This window comes from Macaca nemestrina, chromosome 1 (genome assembly GCF_043159975.1).
Source record: "Macaca nemestrina isolate mMacNem1 chromosome 1, mMacNem.hap1, whole genome shotgun sequence".
Lineage (NCBI taxonomy): Eukaryota > Metazoa > Chordata > Mammalia > Primates > Cercopithecidae > Macaca > Macaca nemestrina.
In genome coordinates this window covers 48,436,488-48,444,463 of record NC_092125.1, presented here as the reverse complement: position 1 = coordinate 48,444,463, position 7,976 = coordinate 48,436,488, and positions in this window count along the sequence as shown.

Genomic DNA, 7,976 nt, shown 5'->3' with positions numbered 1-7,976 from the left:
AAAAATTGGTGAAATCCTCTTATAATTTTATTAACAGCAAATCAATATCTGAAGTAAACCTTGTTCTAACATAGGGGAACAAAATTTAGAAAGACTGTTACAAATAATTTTCTTTCAATTATCACCAACCTGATTACATACAAATTTTCTTTTTTTTTCTTTTTTTTTTCTTTTTTTTTTTTTTGAAATAAGATCTCACTCTATCACCCAGGCTGCAATGCAGTGGCATGACCTGGATTCACTGCAACCTCCACTTCCCAGGTTCAAGCAATTCTCCTGCCTCAGCCTCCTGAGCAGCTGGGTCTAAAGGAGCATGCCACCATGCTCAACAAATTTTTGTATTTTTTTGGTAGTGATGGGGTTTCACTGTGCTGGCAAGGCTGGTCTCAAACTCCTGGCCTCAAGTGATCCACCCACCTCGGCCTCCCAAAGTGCTGGGATTATAGGCGTGAGCCACCATGCCCGGCCCAAAATTTATCTTGCAACTTATCACAATTTACACAGACTATTTACAACATATTTGGACTTTTCAACTGGACTTATACTACCTGTTTTCTAAATATCAGTCATTTGGGTTTGGAACAACAGTTTACCATATGAGATCCTTTCTCATGCAAAATTATTCTCTTTTCTTCATAACCTTTCTTGCCCCAAATATATCTTTATATCCATAATTATCTTTGTCTCTCTCTCTCCTACTGTTTATTCTACATTTTTTATAAATAATTTTTAAATGACCTTCAAACTACATATACTTTTTAATTTTTTAATTAAAACATAACTTGCAGAATTATATGTTCACTAGAATTATTATTCCTAGTAACCTTAAATTTTAATGAAAACTTCAGAAGCAAGAAATCGTGAACTATTTATTACACATTATCATTTTATACATGAAATCCTTCTGTAGTTTTTAGAAACAGTTTTCCATATCACTTTTGCTTTTTAGTTGGAAATCTAACTAGGATCTATTAATTAATTCAAAATAATTTTAAGATTTTAAATTACATGAAAATTTACCTACAAGAATTTATCCCAATTTATATTTACTCAATTCTTCTATTTTTAACAGTTTATCTACATAACTTCTGAAAACTGAAATATTACACAAAGCTAGTCATCATTTCAAGTTATTTTTCTATTTACTATTCCTTATAACCTGATAAGCTCAAGTGTTAACCTAAGTAACACCTTAAAGTTAAACAGCTAGGTATCTTTACCACTAACCCAGAAGATTCATTTGTTTTTTATTAAACCAGCAATATTATTAGTCTTATTTGTCCAAAAAAAAAAAAAAAAAAAAAAAAAGCCTAAAGATTATTTGGTTTTGGCTTGGTTTAGAATCTTATAATCTTCATGCCAAATCCTCACATCTTAAAATATCTAGCAAAAGCAAATATAAAATAATCAGTAAACCCAGAAAAAAAGTATGCTAACAATTATGAAGACATTTTTAGTTTTATTTTACCAATAACTGTAAAGCTACTTTATTTACCAAAGATTACTAAATTCACATGAATTTGAAGAGCATTTGGGATTAACTTATGAGTGCTCATTTACTTAGACTCCAATTTGGTAGCATGCTAGACACAACATAGTATGATGCACGTACATGCACATAAATACATCTAAACATGTATACACACACACAAACTACAATCCAATAACTTTGATCTTTGATTTTAGACATAATATAGCAATAAAACATACCATTTTATAAAATATATCTAGATCTAAATTATTTTTCTGACAAAAGTGGAACCTACTCACATGGTTAAACCAAAGTTTAGGTATAGCAGTCAGTATGGCAGTTCAATTTTTAAAAGACTTTGATTACTTTTTCTTCAGTTTCAAACAAGTTTCCAATGTTTATATTTCTGGTAAACCATAAATAATAGTTCTAATAAGTCTTACCTCAGCACCAGCAGTTTAGTAACAGCAGATTCAAACCAGGCAGAGAAGAAAAGAGAGGAAGATAGAGAACTTTAGAGAACTCTACTTAATTCTGTAGTTGCAAATTAACCATTTGAAGTGTGCATTGTCCTTACTGTGCATAAAACCAATACTGATTGTCACACTCAGATGTCCCAATGCCTTCCTGAAGGCCAGCCAGGAGTCCCTGGAACCCTGTCTCTGACAGTCTCCCCTACATGCCTTAACTTCATGATGGAGATTTCGTCCAATCCCTCAAAACAAAAGTAGTCTCTTGACCCCACAGCCTCTGGATTATCATCTTCTTGGAAGAGCAGCCAAGGCCATTTTGATCTTTGGCAGTGAACAGAGGTAGAAGCAGGAGGGATTATTTTTGAGATGAGAGAAACCCAAGCTCCACTGGTGCAAGAAAATTGGCACAGAAGAGGTTTTTACTGGCATAAGAAGACAAACACTAAGAAGAGTAAACAGAGAAGTACACATGCACACACTTACCATTAGGGAGTTCCCTGATCCGGTGGTCCAGACTGTAAGCCCTTTGGTTCCTCTCTCCCTCTTTCAAAGACTTCCACTAGACGCTCTACTCAGGACAGAATTGTAGTCTGTCTCCCACACTTTCAAGCACTCTTGTAGGTAGGTGTCCTTTACTGAGGGTGAGACAGCGATCCAGTGCCAGCCATCCTCATCACAATCCTGATTTTTGGCAAGCGTCCCCACCATCCGTAGCACAAGGAGTGGTCCTTTCCAGTACAATCCTTTGCCTGCGTACTTATCATCTGACAATAATAAGAGATTACCTTTCCCAAAGTTGATCGCTGACACTGAGAATCAAAAGGAATGTGCATCCTTTGCTTGCTAATGCTGTCAAATGCCAGCTGCCAAGTCTACACAGAGGCGAGGAGGCTTTCCAAACAAGGAGGTGGACTATGTAGTCCAGGGTCCCATCTAGGGTGCCAGTTATTTTACTGACTGAGTCATTTTTCTCCCCAAAGATGGGATTCTTTTCAGTTCAGTATCATGAAGCCAACACATAAAACTGAAAATGACGGGCAAGAACTGCAGCGTTATTCAATGACCAGAGAATGAAGGAGTAGAAGTGTGGTTCCCAAACCAACTTCTTGTTCTGTGAGAGGTGAGGGGGTCCAAATATAACATTTTTACTTGTAGTGATACAGGAGTTTAAAAGAAATTATTTAGGCAGATAGTGAGGGTAAGGAAGTCCTCAGTAAGGTTTTCCTTTCAATGAAAAATAGCCCCCAAATCGTTTTCTTTTCTAACAAAGAGCAGCCTATATCAAGCTGCAGACATAGAAAGGCAAGCTGGAAGCTTGCAAGGGTGAATGCTGGCAGCTGAGCCAATAGGAAAAGGCTACCTGGGGCAAGGCATGTTCAACATAGCGGCTCCATTTTCTCTTTTGCTTGCCAACCACATGTACAGTAAAAAGCACAGGACATGGTTACTGTCCAAGTAGAAAACCCATTTGCGTAATAAGAAGATTAGTGTGGGATGACCATCTTCTTTGCATGCTATATAAACATCACACCTGGTCCAACCAATGTTTGGGCGCTATGTAAATTAGACACCGCCTCCTCAAGCCAGTCTATGAAACCTGATGCATTCCCCCACCCCGCCCCCACTCAGAAGTCCCACTTGGGCACCAATCTCTCTCAAAAGAGAGAGAGCTATTCTCCTTTCTCTTTCTTTTGCCTATCAAACCTCTGCTCCTAAACCCAATTCTTGTGTGTCCATGTACTTGGTTTCCTTGGCATGAGACGTAGAACCTTGGGTATTCCCCCCAGACAACGATGCCGCTTCAGAAGGACATGGGAGGAGGGAGCAGTATCTTTTGAGCAACAGGAGAAATTTGTAGTGCCTTTTTGAATGTGCATCGGAAAATCCAAATTTCAACATTCCAAGAAACTGTGTGTTGGTGGATGTGAGGCAAGCTCTGTCTCCCTGTGGGACACCTCTAGGCCACCGTGTGCCATTTAGTGCCAACTCAGGCACTTAACAAGGGCACTTAGACTCTTACCAGGCCCTGAGCCCCATGGCCCAAGTGACTCTGGCTTCTGACTCGAGGAAATCTGCAACCCCCACTGGAAGGATGCAGAGCCCAGGGCTTGCCCAAGCTGGGCAGTCCTGGGAACCTGGTAAGTCAGTTATCCACCTCCGTGAATATGCAAGCTTGGGGAGGGAGCTTTTCGGGGCCGAAGTGGGGTGGGGGTCTGGCGCCAAGACCGTTTATTATTCCATAAAAGAGGAAGGAAGGTTAGAGCCCATCACCAACCTAGATGTGGTAGCTTCACAAGAATTAGGAGTCAGCAGTAGAGTATTCAGGAAGAGATTATCTGGTGAAGCTAAAGATGAAGGGGACTGATAGTAGAAGTCCTCAAATAAAGGGGCTTCTGGAAAAATGTCCCAGGTGCAGACACTTCTATTTGTCAGGTGTGTGGGACTAGAGGTTTAAGTATAGCTCAGAAAGGACATCTGCAATCCTCTAATCTGTCTTGAAGCCCTTTGGAGCCTGTCACCAGCTGGTTTCGTCCTCACAAAGGATTCCTTGGCCTCAGTGATCATTCCTGAGAACTCAAACTCTTATTCCCTCCTAAGGGCTATAGACTTCCTGAGGGTGAGGGGGCTGCGTGCACCACTTACTGCCTGCCTTAGGTTCCCTCATCCTGGGGAAATAGGAATAGTTGCTGTGAATCCAAAACATATAGAATCCAGTATTTGGGTTTTTGTGTTCAGTTTTGGGTGTCTTTGTCCTCCTCCAAAGGGTACTGTTCCACTTCTCTTTACCCTTCCATTTTATTTATTGTAAGAACAGAATTTCCACATTAGCCATTACTTGTTAAAAAAAAAAATAGTATTTTTTTTTTTTTTTTCTAATGAAAGGTTTGTGCATTAAAAACAAGGGAAATATTCATGTCCTTTCTGGGAATGGGCAGTGAACTTCTCAGAACCAGAGTACTGCCTTCTTTTTGCCCGTTTATGGTTTTCTCCAGTCCTTATCATGGTGATTATCAATTGTCATGACATTAAAGGAAGTACCATTTTAGCATGAAATTTAGAATATAATGAAATCTGAGGTCAATTTGAGGCCATCCAGTCAACCATCTTGGTTCTAACCAGTTTTTACCTGGTTCTCCTGAGGAGGAAGTTCTCTCTGCATGCCTTCCTGTTTTTTTAAAGATAAGCAAAAATAGAGCCCAGTACAAATTTAACTGTGTCACATAGGCATTAGACTAGGCTTGCATATCCACATGGTCTTATTCTAGGACCAAAAAGGCTGGATAATACTGAAAAATCAATGTTGTACCCAGTGCTTTGTTTCTTTATTTTATCCCAAGAATAATATTTAAAACACTCTTTGATGTACTCAAAACCATAATAGAAGACAATTTGTCTAGGGTACAAAGGATCAACAGAAGGATGATATATTTCTTCATCAAGCTCAGTAAATGCCATTTTGGTAGATTAGTTGACCCATGTGATACATTAAATAATCAAAACACTAAAGGATTAAAACATACCATTATCATATAAGAGATATTTGATGATGCCAGCAGACTAACCAAGCATTTTGAGTTCCACTCTGCTTAAAATTTATTTGTTTGCATATGCATTTTTTCCATCTCTTTCAGAGCAACTAAAGACTTAGTCTAATTACAATAATGAAAAGTTGAAAAACTTTACACCCCATTTCCCAATAGAAAAAAAAAATGATGCTGGATAGACATACAAGCAGACAGATAGATTATGATATAATCTGGATGTCTCACCCAAGTCTCAAGTTGAAATGTAATCCCCAGTGTTGGAGGTGGGGCGTGATGGGAGGTGACTGGATCATGGATTTCTCATGAATGTTTAGCACTATTCCTCTTGGTGCTATTATGATAATGAGTTCTCCTGAGATCTGGTCATTTCAAAGTGTGTAACACCTCCCCGTGCCCCTTCCTTGCTCCTGCTTTTGCCATGTGATGTGCCTGCCCCCCTTTGCTTTTTGCCATGACTGTAAGCTTCCTGAAGCCTCCCCAGAAGCCAAGTAGACATTGATATTGTGTTTTCTGTAAAGCTTGCTGAACTGTGAGCCAATTAAACATCTTTTTAAAATAAAGTATCCAATCTCAGGTATTCCTTTATAGCAATGTGAGAATAGTCTAATACAGATACATGTGTACATAAATACATACATACAACAGTATACATATAGGGAAGGCAGTGGATGTAGATTCATGTGCAGGCATACATAGACATATGTATGAATGAATACATACATAGAAGTTGTGAGTACTTTCTGGATTAACTTAAATAATGTCAGCCAATTTCAATTTTACCTCTTCCATTAATATAGTTCAATTGAAGAAAGCATTTTTTTTTTTTTTTTTTTTTTTTTTTTTTGCAGATACTTAGAAATGGAAACAAAACCCATTCCCTTATTTCAAGACAAAAGAGTCTCAAAATCTATGCAACCTCCTCCATCAGCATGAGTGTAGCTAAAGGAGAGATTAATCATGGTCCCTTCTGTACTTAGAATCTGTTCTTTCTAGGCGTCCATTTTTCTGCTTATTATTACTAGAGATGTGTAGTGGGATTTTATGTTGGGTCTCAAAGCTTCAACTAAATAAGCAAAATTACATGGTGACCACCGTATATTGCATTGTAATCAGCATTCTTAAGAGTGTCTCCCTCAGCTCCTATTCCTTATATACACAAACACATGCAAGCTGCATTATCTCCAGCATTATTCCCCTAAGCCATTTCATCTGAAGCAGATGGAATTGCTTATTTTTCATTAGCTAAACTATTTTCTTACCTAGGAAGGAAGATTGGCAATACCAGAAAATACAGTATTTCTATGAAAGATCATTCTGTCCAGTATAAACTCATAACTTTTTCATTGTAATTTTACACCATTACATATTTTCTTTCTAAAGAGTAAAGGTTGGCATGGTATATAGTTTCTTTTTAATGCAGGTCGAGAAGAGATGAAGCAATTTTCTGTAAAGAAAATTTCTAAAACACAGACTAAAAAACTAGTTTTACCTTTCTTAAGCTGAACCAAAGTAATATAATAACAAAAGAACTTTAACATGTCATTTACAAAACGGAATTAATCAATGTGAATACTTTGGCAAAAAAGGGCTTGGAAGAGTAATCTGCTAAGCAAAGACCAGAATGTTCTACTCAAATTTAATGAAATGTCCATCAACTAAAATAAATTGCTATGAATGATTTCAGGTCAAATATACAAATGTTCCATTAGATGCAAGAATATTTAGAAAGTCTTTTGAGTACAAAACCTTTGAAATTTATATCTTGGTTTCATTTAAGTACTGATGTTACAGAAAAAAATAATGACTATAATAAATATAATAAAATAGCTTACTGGTATTTTATATACAAAGCAAAATATTTTCTATGCCAAAATCACTCAATTTAAATTAAATGTTTATTTGGTGTACTTACTTGGTAGATTGTTGCTGTTCCATCTGTTTTAAAATCTTTTTAATATCTACTAAAATAACTAAAGGTAGAGTATTAGATAGATACAGTGACATTTATTGGTATAGTAACTAAATGATCCTAGGAATGAAGAAGGTAAGCAAAGCTTAGATGTGTGTATGAAGAATCTATAAATTTTAACACTAGCATAAAGCTAAATTTAATTTGCATTTTCCTTATAGATTCATATCCGGAATTAAACCTGATTATGCATTAGACTCTTAAAAGCGTAACTGGTACATGGCAAGCATTCAAAAAACGTGAGCTATTATTAATGTCATTTTTACCCCAGTTTTGAAATAAATTTATCCTTAAATTTTCTCACATTCAAACTATTTTTGAAAGTAAACTACTTTTTGAAATAAATCATTTTGTGCATTTAAAACTATTACAATTCATTCACTTAAGCCAAAATACATATTTGTATGTCATTCATTTATTTATATATTCTTCCTCTTGCTATTTTATTATTTTATTCAAATTGTTATTTATTGCTTACTTTTGTGAAAAGCACTTTTTCTTAGGCTATGAAGTTACAA